Raw genomic sequence first — 13,851 nt, forward strand, 5'->3', positions numbered from 1 at the left:
TTATAAACAAACAATTCTGTGAAATCAATAGGAGCAACCTATTGACCCCTTGGTCATGCAAACAATTGATTAAACATGTATTAAAACATTTATTACCCATGTATTAGCCTTTATAAAGTATTTCTAAATGGAATCTTAATGTTAAGTGTGACCAGTAGAGGGTTAGCAGACAGGAGGCAATGGAAACTAATGCAGATTGAACATGGATAAGGACTTGTTAGTCCTGAGGTGGTTGTTTGGTTTGTTTTATTTCCTGGTAATATTTTGTTGTTTGCAATACTTCTTAGAGGACTAGATCCTTTCCAGTGCTTGTGAAAGGCAGAGGGTTTAGTTGAGAGAGCTCTGGACTAGGTTAGGAAGGGCTGTGGGGCTGGGTTCTTACTTACGTTGAATGTTGTTTGGGATCCATTCCAAACAAGTCTGCTAGAGCTCTGCTTGTGGGTGAAAAGATCTGTTTCTTTCCGCAAGGGAGGCTTGAGCAGGGCTACCTTCCTTGGTGTGGAAGGGGCAGGCCCAGTCAGATTCATGAGCTTCCCATCCTCAACGCTGCAACAGTGAGAGGAGATAGAGCTAGTGGAAAAAATGGTGTTTCCTTCCATGGAAACTGTTGACTAAAGCAAATTAATTTTTGTCTAAATTTTCTATGGAAAATTTTTATTTGGGGCAGAAATCCAATAATTAGTCTCTTTTTTGGTTTGATGATACTGCCACTGTGCTTCATGGGAGTTGAAGTTTGAGTACCTCAAGTTACTATTCGCCTTTATGGGCCAGACTCTCTGGTGGGACTACATCTCCCATGATACACTATAGTTTCCCCTCTTGGAGGGGGGAGGAAGTGCATATCATTCCCTGGCCATGGGGCATCATGGGAGATGTAGTCCAGCCATGACAGGCAATCAAACTACAGCTCCCATTGAGGTATTGCAGCAATATTTTCAAATCAAAATATTTTGATTTTCGGGCCTTTGGCTTTTCAACAAAAGATCAAAATTTTCCACGGAAAACAGTCACTTCTCATGAAAAACCCATTTTTTCAGCCCCCTTATGCTTCTTTTCAGGGCTTGGAGAGGGTCAGCTCTTGAACAGCCTCCACTTCTCTTCTGTGTAGCAGGGTATATGGGGGGCAATTTCTTTTCTGCCCACTTCGCTCTATCAGTGGGAGGAAGGACAGGTACACCATAACTCCAGAGGTGAGGAACATGCATGGCTGGGAGAGGAGCTCCCATCTCTGAGTAGTATGAAAGGGCTGGATATATCTGGAGTAGACATCTCCCTTGGGAGAACCGTTCTGCTCTGTGGGGCCGGGACAGTGCACGGTGGAGGTGGGAATCTCATGGTGAGAGGAGGTATGTCAGGGCTCCCGTGCTTTTTATTATAGGAGAGGTGTTTACCTAGTGGAAAGCAGGCTCCCCAGCACAACCCTGCTGTCTCACTGACCCTCAGCCCTCAGCAGAGAGTCCAGCCCAGTGGCACATGCTGTCTGGTTTGTGTATGACTCGTGAACCTGCTGAGTGCAGAGAATGACTATTTCTGTGCTTCCATTGCAACTCCTGCTACCTGCAACTGTGCTGGCAGTGCACCTCAGTTGCTCAGAGCACCTCTGTGGGCTCTATTCTTAGCAGCTAATAGCTGAAATAATGATGTTTGTCTCAGCACCATTGGCTCCTTAGATTTGGAGGTTAGCATACCCTCCTGCTCAGGAAGGCTTTCTGCTTCCTTTCATTGTCCCGTGGAGTGTGAAGTGGTCTGGGTACTCTAGGGCCACACATGCCAACGTCTTGGCAGGGCTTCCTTTACTGACTGCTACAGAGTACAAAACACTGCCAGGTGTGAAGTGGAATGATGAACAGGGCTATTATCCTGAGATGCTAAGTGCCATTGGACACAACACCAACACAGGGAGGTGGACTCTTCCCTGAAATGACCTCCATGTTAATGCATCACCATCTCATTGAAAGGGAGGGAGAGAGAGAGAATGTTGTCTTCAGTTTGTGTTGCTCAAATTTAATAGAGTAAATTGTAGGACTGTGTTTTCTCTAAACTAGGGCCAAATTTTAACCTCTGGGATCTAGTCTTCTAGCTGGGAACTGGAGCAGATCTTTGTGAGTCATGCATTCCCCTCTGTGCCTAAAACACACGGAACAGTGCATATGTAGTATTGGTGCATGCAAAATTGTGTGGGTCGATGTTGTGGTTGCAATTAGTTGTGCACTCACAAGCAGGTGCATGGAATGAAGACCTTAAGGGTATTTGCAAGTGTGTCTGTTTGGGTTTTTTTTACATTTGTGTTCATGACAGTTCTTTCTGGTGTTAGCCATGACCATGAACAGAAATAAAATACTGTGAGCCTAACAGAGAACAGTGTATGTGGCTTGGGATGGGGATGATAAAGAGGTGGTATCGTTCCTCCCAGATTAAGATAGGTCAGAAGGAGTAACTGGAAATCTTACAGGAACCAGTTTCTCTGACATTCCAAGACCAAACTAGTTTTGATATGATCTTCTCAGTTGATCTGAACCTAACTCTTGGATATTGTCCCATTACTAGTCACTACTTTTCTAAAATAGGTGCAGGTAACTTTCCAATTGCAGATTAGGCTACCATCCCCTTGGAATACAATACAATACAATACAATACAAAGTAGTCCATTATAAATGTTTCCTTGTAGACGACAGTATTTGCTCAAGTAAATACCCACCCATGTTTTGGAATAGCACGTTTCCATGGTCATCTCCATGCTTCTGTTGTCATTAAAACAGTGTCTTAAGACGCTGTGTGTATATAATTTCCCATCCGTTTCCTTTAAAAGCCACAATGTTCTGGCAGCTTCTGTTTCAAGTGAAGAAAGGTCACTTTACCTGATTAGGTTGTTCGTTTTATATTTTTTTTTTTAAAAAGGAAGGCGGGTTGAAATCAAAACGAAACATTTCAATTGATCTGACCTGAACTATATTTAAAAAAAAAAAAAAATCGGTTCATGAAAATTTTTGAGATTTTGATGTTTCGTCCTGATTCAGGACAGGAACTTTTTTTGAACTCTCAAAAATTTTTGTGGGAAAGGAAACTGTTTCCCACGTAACTTTTTTCTTGCATCTTCCTCTGAAAGAGTTTGATCTAGTTAGCCAATGACTGTGTAGCCCTGAATTGGCACATTTTAATGGTGCTCATGTTTGCAAAGCACTCAGCAGAGTGGAAGAGCCGTACCAGTACTAAGCAATGTTATTAAGTTGCACGTTTTTTCCCCATTCTCTTTTGATCTCTGGCTTCTTCAGTTTACTGCCGATTGTTCCCCAAGGCACCATGCTGCAACGTCATTGACACGGAGATTGAGGTCATGAGGTTGTACATACACAACAGCTGCAACTCTCCATTTATTCTTGGGCAGGAATTTGTCTGGCACTGCTTAGGCCTTTGGATGATTTGATCTTGGGCTTTTAAACAGGACTTGCCCTGATGTTAATAATTGTAGTTTCCTGTGCTCGAGAGGTAATATGAGCTAAGGGTTTGCTAGTGGTCAGATGAAAGTCCTGTGCAATCATCTACTGTACCACTTGAGTCAGAGTTTTGCTAAAATCAGACCAAGGACCTCTCTTAGAGAGTGCACAGCAGGTTTATTTAGATTCTTATATCACCCACAATACCACTGGAATGGGATCCTTCAGTGTTCATGTGTGAAATCTGGAGTTATGGAAGCCCACTGCTGCTGAGAACGTGTTCCCTTTGGTGGTGGGGAGGGAAATGACATGGGAGAGGGTGGGGAAGAATTTAAAATGTCAGAAACGTTTTTGATGAATTAGCATAGAAAGTTTAATCCTGCACTTGCCAGATTTACTGATAAAAGGCACCACTCTACTTCTACCATGATGCCAGTGGAAATTTGCCAGCTAATAACAGCTAGGTAGATGGCCAGTAGGGAGTCCTGATATTTGTTTGCTTGCTTATATTTACAAAAAAAACCCCAAACCTTGTAAGCATCCAATAGTGTGGTAGCTAACATGCCTAACTGCATGATCTGATGACTGTATCCTCATCATCCCTCCTCATTCCTTCTGATTGCTCCAGCCCCGGTTATGGAACATTTCTGGCACATTGCCAGAACATAATTATTTATATTCTGGTAGTACCTGGAGGCCCCAAGCAGGGATCAGGGCCCCAGGGTCTGGGTGCTGTACAGACACGGATAAAGGAACCCCGAAGAGCTTGCAATTCAACTGAAAAAAAAAGAAGCAACAGGGGCTGGAGCAATCAGAAGGAATGAGGAGGGATGATGAGGGTACAGTCATCAGATCATGCAGTTGAATTTCAGTTGAATTGCAAGCTCTTCGGGGTTCCTTTATCCGTGTCTGTACAGCACCCAGACCCTGGGGCCCTGATCCCTGCTTGGGGCCTCCAGAATATAAATAATTATGTTCTGGCAATGTGCCAGAAATGTTCCATGTTTGGTTATTTTAAAATAAATGATTTTTTTCTGTGGAAACACAAATAAAAGAAAGCCAACCTCTCTCCCCACCCCAAATAAATCCTAAAAAATATGTCAAAACTCCACTCCCCCCCCCATCCCCACCTTTTAAACACTATGGCACTGACCAAATGGGTGCTAAGAGCAGTACAATAGTGCCCTTCTTTCTGCTGCTCCCCTGTCCTTTTCCTTGATCTGTTCAATACAGTACTTAGCCCAATGGGATCTGTATTTTGATGGGGCCTCTAGGCATTACCACAGAATAAATAGTAATTCTAAGGGCTTTGGGTCAGGGATTTTTTCTTCTTGCGTATCTGCATAGTACATGGCACACTACTGGTGCTATTCTAAATCAGCGGGATGCAGTGAGAGTGAAGAAATCAGGGTCTGACCTTGGAAGTTAGTGGGGTTCATGAGACATGTAAGGGTAGATGGAACCAGCCTAGCAAGCTGTGTGAGGTATTTTCTGTGTAATAAATCATACCGCTGGCGATAACATCCATGTGACAATGTTTCTTTCAAGTGGCTGGTTCACGCCGCTGTATTACCGGCTGCTTGCTTTCATCTCCTTTAGCTCAAGTGGCAGAAACTTGTGGCTTTGGTGATGAACGTCTTAGGCTTAATCTCCACAGGTGACCATGTGTCCGTCTGTACGCATGCAGCCACGTTTCATTGCATCCAATTGATGGAAAGTGACCTTGCTGGGTCACTACAAAGCTCGGGATACTCACGTTTTCTTTATAGCAGTTATAACACACCATCTGTATTTCTTGTATTGGCTTCTGGTAGTTTGGTGATCTGGAGGGGCAATGCTCCTCACTCCAAGTCAAAGTCTTTCCCCCAGTATAAGATGGTTCCTGTGACTTGCATCTTTTGGCAGAGTTTTATTTTATAAATTGGGACCTTGCAATTATTCTTGTTCATGTCTGCGTGCAACAGGTGTCACTTTCAGTATAGTACAGAGGAATCCCAAAATAGCTCAGACTCTGAAGGAAAAAATACTGGTTATTTCAGCCTCAGCTGTACTGAAAACCCCAAACTCACAGCCCATTCTGAAATCTGGTATTAATATGGCAGGTGTATCAATTTTGTGGTGTTCTCCTGTATTTATTTTTTTCCATACAGATGCTCTTTCTTGCGCAGATTCTTTCATATGCTGTTGGCTTTTCACTAGCATCCACACAGCTGTCTGGTTGCTCAAATGCTATACCTGCCTTAGCCTTCCTCTGGGTTTCCCTCGTTCAGATGTTCTCAAACTGTGGTCTGCGAGCTCCGTTCAGGTGGTCTGCGGATAGTTCCTTCTAAGGTGCGCTCCTGGGCAGTTGCACATGAGAGAATGAAGGGCCACGCACCTAATTAGTGGAGCCGCGCAGGTGTGCCTCCACTAATTAGGAGTCTGGACCTGGAGAAGATGCACCTGTAAGGTGAGGTGGTGGCCTTGGGGGGAATAGGTGGTAGGTATGAGGGGCAGTGGGGTGAGAAGAGGGGGTAGGGGGAATTTGGGACATGCAGGGCTGCGGCAGCCAGAGAAAGAGGTGACTTTCCCCAGCTCCAGGGCTGCAGCTGCTGGGGAGAGACGGCCCCCCTTCCCAGCCCCAGCTCGGGGACTGCTGCGGCGGAAGAGAGAGGGCACATTCTTTGTATTAGAAAGGTAAGACTACTGATACTAAAATATGAGTTGTGTGCTTTTATTTATAGAACAAAAAAGTTAATTACGTTTTTTTTTTATATATATAGTGCTTTTATCCAAAGCGCTTTACAATATTTAGCTAATGGTACAAACAACATTTGTAAAGATCATTAAGTAGTCCGCTGAGACCCTCAGCAATTTTCAAGTGGTCCACGAGAAAAAAGTTTGAGAACCACTGCCCTAGTTCTTGAAGATAAATAATCTGAGCGTCCAACTTTCTTTGCCGAACATGGGAGCTAGCTATGACTCACTAGGGTTAACCTTCAGCCTGCTGCCTGAGGAGCTGTGTCCAAGCCCTCTGGAATGTTTTGCTTGCCTAACCCATACAGGGCTGTGCTGATGTTTTTAGCTATTATGAAGATTCCTGGACTGTGGCTAGTAGTGCTGGTGATCCAGGCAATGTCGTCATGAGCCTCAAAATCTTCACTCTGGGCACAAGCATTCATTTTATCTGGTTAACACATTTTTGAAGTCAGTGTGGATGGAAAGGGAAGAGCTTACAATTTTCCAATACTTACAGTAACCCACACTTACGTAGTTTGTCTCTTTGTCTCCCTCAAGTGGCTAGGAGTTCTGCTGTTATAACACACGAGGTTGATGAATCTGCTACAGCTTTTGGGCTAAGGCAGCTGGGTCTTTTAGGTCAGGCAGTTGAGGTTCATGCTTTCAGATCCAGAGGTCCAAGGTTTCAGCCCAGCTGCCAAAAACCCATCCAGGGACATCCGGTTACATCCCTGTTTTACAAAGGCTTACACACACACATAGCTTTACTCAAGTGAGTAGTCCCTTTGAAGTCCCATTGTGCGTAAAGTTAAACACGTGCGTGAACATTTGCGGGCTCTGGGCCGAAGTGCGTTACTTCCCAAAGTCAAACCATGTCTCCTATCCCTGAAAGAGTTAATCAAACAGCATTAATATGCCATTGGAATGTTGTTGTTTTTTTTTTCTTTTAGGAACGGGAGAGGATTTACCTTGGTTTTAAAAAGAAAAACCACCACAAAGTTGTCCATGCTGTCAGTGGCACTTGTTCGAGATTTGCATTGCTGACTACCGACCCCAAAAGAGTTAACCGAGTAGGTGTGACTAAGCAGCAGAGAAAAAGATGCAATCGTGAGAGGTTTGGAACCAAAGCAAAAAAACGGAGGTGAGGAGCATTAATAAAAACAAGAAAAGGGCAGAGGTGCAGAGTCCAGCAGTGACTGACTTTCTTGATTTGACTGGCCCTGGCATTGTTGGCATCAGCTCTCCTGGGAAAGCTGCAGTTCCGCTGTTATAACACAGGGAGCAGCCTGGAGAATTTTGAGCTGCGTCACAGAGCTCTGAGAGAGAGAGTGAGTGTGAGAGAGAGAGCAAGCTCCCTCGATAGGTCTACTAGCAACAGCCCTGCTGCAGCAAGGGGGGAGAGAGAGAGGCAGCAAGAGAGAGAGAGACAGAAGTAATAACATCATGGACTGGGCTCCTGCAACCGGCCAGCTTAATTTTTAAAAAATTTATTTTGGCTTAATTGATATTGGAGGGTTCGCCCATTGACGATGCTGGAGACACGATGCGTTTAATCCCGCGGGGAGGGAGGGTGGGCAGACGTCGGAAGGGTTAACGTGAGGAAAATTCTGGAACATTCTATTCTGCGGCGCTGCACAGCGAGCGAGCGAAGGGCTAAGGACTGCGCAGATGTTTAACGGGCAGAGGTCTTCGGCTCGGGGTCCGTCTTTTCCACGTACGTAACCTTTGATTGGGATTGGGTTAGAACTGCATCTTATTTTATTTATTTACAGGTTCTTCTGCCCCCCTCCCTCCCACTCCTCTAAGTTCAAACCCCGGAGTGGTTTTATTATGATTTTGGCTGGATGTTACTGCACTGTTCTGCGTCAGAGCCGTTTTCTGAATGGAACGATGGCACAGGTGGTACGAATGTCGCTCTTGCCTGTGGTGCTCTTAGGCAGCTGGGGGTGGTGGTCGTGGGGGGAGATGACAACTTTGCAGAGGCTGTCGTTAAATAATTTTTTTTTTTAAATTCCTCCCTCCCACTTATTTAAAGGCTGGCACATCGGCCAGGGCTTGGTGCAGGGATTAATAGACACTCTGCATTTTAAAGCTTGGAGGTTTGTCACTGCGTAGTTCAGAAAGTGGTAAATGGTGACGCAGTGATCATTGCAGGGCATGTTGTCCAGTTTTTAAAAGCATCAGGGGGACAGGTACACAGCGCCTTTCAGAGGCTTCCAGACTAGCAGAAAGGGGTTAAGGATGAGTCGAGAAGGGAAGCTAAGGTTTAGGGATTAAATGTCATCATTTTGGCGTTGGAAAGTTGTTTACCTTGCTCTCTCCGTGTCTCCATGTTGGCAGCCTTCCAGCTCACATGTGATAGTCTTCCCTGTACTGCTGCATCATTAACTAAGTGGCTGAGCTTGCACACGATTGGCTGGGGAGGGTTCTGAGCCTAAACACTTGATCCTATTGGTAGAAGGGGTGATGGCAGGTGAAAAGCTCTCTTGGATTGGCTGAGGGCAGGGTGTCAAATCTAAATGTTGATTTCACTTGCCTCAAATCAGTTCCAAACACTTTGTGACTAAAATCACCTGGGTTTTCTCTTCTTTTCCTTTTTTTTTAAGGCAGGCATTTGAAATCTCTCTCTTTCTCTTGCAGTTTCAGTTATGCAAAGTAACAAAAAGCAAGGGAAGAATGTGACAAACTCTTGGAGGTGGTTTGTTATGTTATTTATGCAAATAACACTGCCAGAACCAAGTATTTCGTAGCTTGAATTACTTCAGTGACAGGTGAGTTTCCTGTTGTTGCAAAATAAGCCACAGTGACGTGTCAGTCAGGCCAGAGGAAAGTGATAGACTTTTATGTATCTTTCTCTTCCCTCTAAGGATATTAAGTTCTTGTTATTGACCAACAGCACAGGTCCGGGAGGGACCTGGAAAAGAGGGTAAGGAGGCCAAGACAAACAGGAAGACATTTTTTTTTCATAACTATATTTTGCTATCTTTTCACCCTCCCTTGCCTCCTCGAAGTGATCGACAATGAAGATTTCAGTTCTCCTCTGACGTTCTGTGGACAAATCATTTGAGCTTGGGTCTTCTTGCTCAGGAAGCCATCCAGATTCTGCAGAGGAGTAGTAACTTGCCTGATTATTCAGCAGGGCGAGTTATTCCTTATCCCTTTTTCATGTGAAGTGACTTCAAGAATATGGGGGTACAAGCATTTAATGTATAACTTACCGACATCTAAAGAGCCAAGTATAGTGATTTAGCAACAATCGCTGGGTTTAGAACCAGATCAGATGTATTGCGTTCTCTTTCTTGATTTCTTTTATAGTAGTTTGTCTCCTAAAGTGCATCCTGATTTTTATATAATGTAGATACATGCGCGCACACCCTTCCAGTGCTGATTTCATCAGGTCTTAAAGAGCACCTGCCTTGCTCTCTTGCCTCCAGCTCAATGTCTTGTGGCAGTAAAAGGGAGGGAGTAGACCGTTTCCAAAGAGGGAGAAGTGGTAGGAGACAGGAGGAGGGAAAACAATAAGCCAGAGGGGATAACTGATCCGCTCCCCTCTTTCCCTTCTCGTGTCCATCTCTACGTTTTTCACCTCTCCTCCCTCTTCCAAGGTTCACAGTGAATTTAAAATTCTCTTAATGCGGTTGCCAATGCCCCTGATGACTCGCTGATCCCTCGCCCTGTGTATTTGGCTCCCTTGGAGTCTCCTTGCTTCCTGCAGTGCCAGGTCCGCAGAGCAGCGGAACGGCAGTAACAATATGTGTCTGTTCATCTTACTGCAGAGCACACAATACATATACGTATCTAGGCACAATACTGCAGTTGCATTTGTACAAGGCAGCAGCTGGGTTAAGAGCTGTTGCTTGGGAGACTGGTGGGTTAAGTCCATTTTGCTGAATGTCACGTATACGGGTGCCCCTTGTTTTCCCACCTATCATTGCTGGGGGCTCCGTATTAACTTGCAACATACAGTGCCCAATAATGGTGTTTGTCATGCTGTTTGGGGTTTCCACTGGGGATTGGATTTAGAGAAGGAGGTACAGTTGGCAGCCCCTCCACTCAACAAAGAGCAAGCATCCTTTCTGAGCACCCATATTCAGGCATGGAGAGTGGTTCATTTTTATTCCTTTTCTCATTTCTCAGCTGCTTACAGAGATGTTTGCCTTTGTGACTCATTTTTGTTGTCTTATTTTAACCTTTAAGTTTAGTTGCACTGCTAAACACATGTTCATGTGGGAATTGAGCTTACCTGCTGCAGCTAAATCTATGGGACTCAAAGGATCATCTGAAATAAGGCAGTGGCAGAGGCATGGTATTTTTCCATAGGGTGATGGGGAAAACTGACTCATTCAGATCATGTGGCTGGAGTTACTAATGTAAGTGTGTTAGAGGTATGAACAATCAATTGGTCAAAAGTGGTCTAGTGGTTAAGCACTGAACAGGAGTCAGGAATTTTGGTTTCTATTCCTGGCTTTGCCACTTACTTGCTTTTGTGTGATCTTGGTCATGTCACTTTACCTCCTTGTGCCTTGGCTTCCTCTTCTGTAAAATGGAGTTTATCATACCTGCCTCAGAGGGGTATTGTGAAGCTTTGTTCATTAATGAGCTGAATCATTTAGTCTTTACTCAAGCAAAACCCTTACTGATTTCCATAGTAGTGTTTACCATGCAAGGAGTCACAATTTGGGACCCTGTTGTAAATCATTTTCAGACCTTCCAATGGACGGCGTTATGCATTTGAACGCATTACCTTAATGTTTTTCTTCGATTCCAAGGCCAGAAGGGACCATCGCGATCGTCCAGTGTGGTCTCCCCGATAACACAGGCCTTGAAAATTCCAGTGTTGGGTTTTTTTTTTTTTTTTGCATCTGAGCAGGGCTCTGAACGGGCGGCCATGATTTCTTCCTGCACTTGTTTTGCTGATGGTCGTGTTACATCTGTGACGCATTCTGTTTTGTTGGTGATGGGAGTCTCCGCTTTGTGGAGCGGAGTGGTGAGGTTTAGAACGGAGATTCATAGAGACATAAATTCAACGTCGGTAGTATAGTGTGTAACCATAACCAAAGCAGCAGTGGTATCGGCATCCACCATTTTCACCCCTCATAAGCAGCAGAGGAATCCAAATGGAGGCAACAGCGCCGCTAGCCATGTTGTTGCTTGCAGAATAGATTCTGAGCCTGCAGTGCTGCTGCTGTTAATTTCCATGTTGTATAAATACAGCGTTGGGCTCTGTGACAGAAGCTTTGCTGATGCTGTGAGGAGGTTATGTTCTTTCAGCAAATGGTTTTGTTGGAGAAATCTATTAAAAACATCCAAATACTAGATTTTTGTCCCCTTCCCAACCCACCAGAAATCACCCCCAAACCATTGAGAAAACCACATCTTGCTTTAGGATTTTTTTAACCCTGTGCATTGCGTTCTCTTGTAGTTGGTATGGGTGTGGCCAGGGATTACCAGTCTTTGATGCCTGGCGTTGGGACGTATGCCGCAGTGGTTAGCTATAGCTGATACTTATGGCTGGTGATGTACCTGATCACAGGGTTTCCATATAAAATGCCAATTCCGAGTTGCATTGATGCCCTGGTTTATAGAGGGGAAATTGATTCCATTGTTTCTCCTGCCCTCCCGCCCCCCTACAATTTTTGCTGGGAAAGAGCAATAGATACTTATGTTGGCTCATGGAATGGTTTTACTAGTATTAAGAAATACTGATTGTTTTTATATAATTTATGCAGAGATCGATCTTGGAATAACTGTGCTCATGCCCAGAGAGAGTTACCTTCCACAGCAGGGTGGACCATCGACCACCTCCTGCAAGGTCATTCTGCTGTCTCACCATCAGCCACTAACAGGTACTAGAACCAAATGTCCTGGAGTGATGATGATCAAGCTCTGCACCTGTCTCTGAGTTTTGCAAATGGTCTCTGCTTTTGTAATGGGCCAAACCAGAACCCTAAATCTAAATAACCATCAAAAATGGTGGTATTTTGAAATCCAGTTCTGAGTTTTGTGCTCTGAGCTGATCTTCAGAACTGGTAAAAACCCTTTTTCCTGGACTGGTAGGCGAGAGGGAGCGGATTTTCAAACATAGACACCTAAGTTGCACCTATGCAAAAAATAAATAAATAAAAAGCCATCCATATTTGCATATCTGCTCACATATGTGTTATCACTCAAATTCTTCGGGTTGCTGATTGTGCTTCTGCCAGTGACCATCTAGTTGGCACAGTCCCTTGTATATTCTTAGTGCTAGTCACTGCTTACTGGCTTTTCTGTCCCTTGCTGCTCTGTTGCCTGACCAGCTGATGCCTGATTTTGTGCAGGTGTTTCCATTTGTACAAGCCAGTGATATTTTCAAGTAACTCTGGGCCCCTAGTGTGGAGTGGCATTGTTACTTAGTTTTCATGGGAAAGAAACCCAGCTGCTAATTCTGATGGCAGTGCTGCCTCTCCACCCACAAGAAAACCTATGTGGTAGTTTGTCTGCTGAAAAACTAAGCCAACACAGCATGATTCAGACCTTAAGCTTTCCAAGAAGCAGATATTTTCTAGCTAAATACATCCCTTCATCTCCAAGCACAACACTTTCTATATAGGGCAAATGGGTTAGAAGGTTTGTCTTCACGCAGCCACTGGCTTCATATTTGATTATGAAATTCATTCACTTCAGAGCCGCCATTGAACCATTGGTGCATGTGTTAGACTGACAACATTTGGACGCTGGCAGCTTGGTTCCCCCATCCTCAGACAGATACATGGGATCCACGTACATGTGTCACAACTGCTTGCATTCTTGCAGCCCATCCATACATGAAGCACTGGCTTCAACCCCCTAGGTGCAAAGGTAGTTTCCGTGGAGGAAAGGAAAATGTAATGGTTCGAGGATCAGCTAAGGACCACACGGCCCTAAGCGTGAGACATGTGGCCAGAAGATGAAAATTCTGAGTCTCTTTAGTGAACAGTTTCAATTGAGGGATCTGCAAAATAAAGCAGAAGGAGTGGTTCTAATACGCGTTAAACTACAGATAGCGTGTTGCTATATGGCCTTGCATCAAGGGCTTGTATGGCAGCGATCATTTTAGGGGCATTACAGTACCTACCTTCTAGAACCCTTCTGTGCCAAGCCACTGATTGGTGACATGCATGTAGCTCACCTTCCCTTCAAGGGCACAGGGAAAGGCTTGAATTCCCTTGCTAATGCTTAGAAACAGACATTTCATAGAAGTTAGCAACTGAAAAAGACCCTTTGGGTTCCATTTAGTCCAGTGGAGGATTGTTCACTACAGTATATTCTCTACGGTGTTGTTCAGGCTAGCTTTAAATGGCTGAAGTGATGAGTCTGCTAGTGCTTTTCTTGGGATGCACTTCCACAGTCTAGTAGAGCTGACCACTAGGCATTTCTCCTTAACAGCTGCAATTTCCCTTCACTTAATTTCAACCCATCGCTCCTTTTAAAGCCTGTGGTAAGTCACTGACTTCAGTGGAATTTCATCCTCACAAGCCAGCTCTGAATTTGACCCTTTAGATTTTAACCCACTAAGGCAAAGTTATTCAAGCTTTTTTTTAACCCTCTCCATTTCATCTAGACATAGAAGGTAATGTAGCCCCCTATGGCAAGGCCATAAAATGTGGGGTGAACTTACATGCCATATGAGTTGGTGTGTCTAAATGCAGTGAAGCGAGTTAACATTGGCTTGCAGTTGCAT

General features: G+C 44.4%; 1 long non-coding RNA gene across 4 annotated transcripts in view; it reads left to right on the forward strand.

The window, feature by feature from the left end:
- The window catches only part of LOC101936424 (uncharacterized), a 62,264-nt gene that overhangs the window by 14,035 nt on the left and 34,378 nt on the right, over positions 1–13,851 (forward strand). Inside the window, exons 1-3 of one of the 4 annotated variants that reach the window (XR_010600935.1) lie at positions 7,300–7,866; positions 8,793–8,923; positions 11,882–11,998. This is a non-coding gene — a long non-coding RNA (uncharacterized LOC101936424). The other 3 variants (XR_010600936.1, XR_509981.3, XR_509982.4) reach the window with 3 other exon arrangements.

Source organism: Chrysemys picta, chromosome 4, assembly GCF_011386835.1.
Source record: "Chrysemys picta bellii isolate R12L10 chromosome 4, ASM1138683v2, whole genome shotgun sequence".
In the NCBI taxonomy this organism is placed as follows: domain Eukaryota; kingdom Metazoa; phylum Chordata; order Testudines; family Emydidae; genus Chrysemys; species Chrysemys picta.